Raw genomic sequence first — 1,133 nt, 5'->3', positions numbered from 1 at the left:
TTTTTTTATATAGGTGCCTTCTGTTTCTCCAATTCGTCTCAGCACCACAACATTTGGAGCATTCATTCCTCAAGTATGAACATTTTGCTATTTTATTCAAATAATTCCACACAGAACACAAAATATAAACTTAACAGTGAAGATGACTAAGAGCTACTTGTTCATATTCTTTGTATGAAAGAAACAATGCACCAATTGCAATAACCTAATTTTTTATTATTTTTTCTTTCTTTCAGATTTCTCAAACACACCCTGATCTGAAGTTGGAGCTGAAGGTAAAGACAGTGAAGGAGCCTATCATTCAATTTGAACCAAATCATGTGATTCTTCAGCTCCTCAGTACAGTGACAGCTTATGCTGTCCAATCTGACAACACACCGTCACTGACTCAACTCTTTGTCCTCAATCTGGTGAGGGACAGCTGAGGTGCATTTATACAGTTGAGGTCAAGTTTGCATACCCCATTTACACACACCCACTATATATACATATATATATTACAGTAATTTTGGAAAATTAGACAAATCATCTTCAAACGTGTTTATCTTCTTGGTTCTTAATATAGCGTGTTGTCTTATTGAGCATCAATGGACGTTTGCTGCCAGTGAATGTTTGTAATAATCACATATTACTCCTTCAATTGTTATTAGTGTTAGAGCTGAATCTGAAAATCATATATAGCCACTGCTGGGAAGAATGAACTTTCTTATTAACTAGGGATGTAACGATTAACCGCGAGCCGGTTGAAAATCGATTTAAATATGTGACGATTCAAATCGGTTGAGATGCTAAACAAATCGCGATTCAGTTAGGGGCAGGAGTTTATATGAATGTATGTCTGAGAGGAACTTACTGTCTTTCGATGGTATTTTTTCTTTTCATCTTGCTTCTGTATAATGCATATTAAAGTTCATAAGTGCAGCGCTGCTTTGTTTACAGCGATAACCAAGGAAATGATTTAAGCGCCACCTACTGGCAGAGAGTGCATCTGCGTCTCATTCAGCTCGTCTGCTGTTTCGGTTTCATGCAGATATCTTTTATGCATAGTTTCACAAAACTGAAGCTTCAAATTTCGAAATTATACAGTGTAATTTAGATTAAAAAACTGCTCATGTTGCATGTATGCAGCATCT

The sequence above is a fragment of the Sinocyclocheilus grahami genome, unplaced genomic scaffold (genome assembly GCF_001515645.1).
Source record: "Sinocyclocheilus grahami isolate Dianchi unplaced genomic scaffold, SAMN03320097.WGS_v1.1 scaffold1720.1, whole genome shotgun sequence".
In the NCBI taxonomy this organism is placed as follows: Eukaryota; Metazoa; Chordata; class Actinopteri; order Cypriniformes; family Cyprinidae; genus Sinocyclocheilus; species Sinocyclocheilus grahami.
This window is presented reverse-complemented; position numbering follows the sequence as displayed.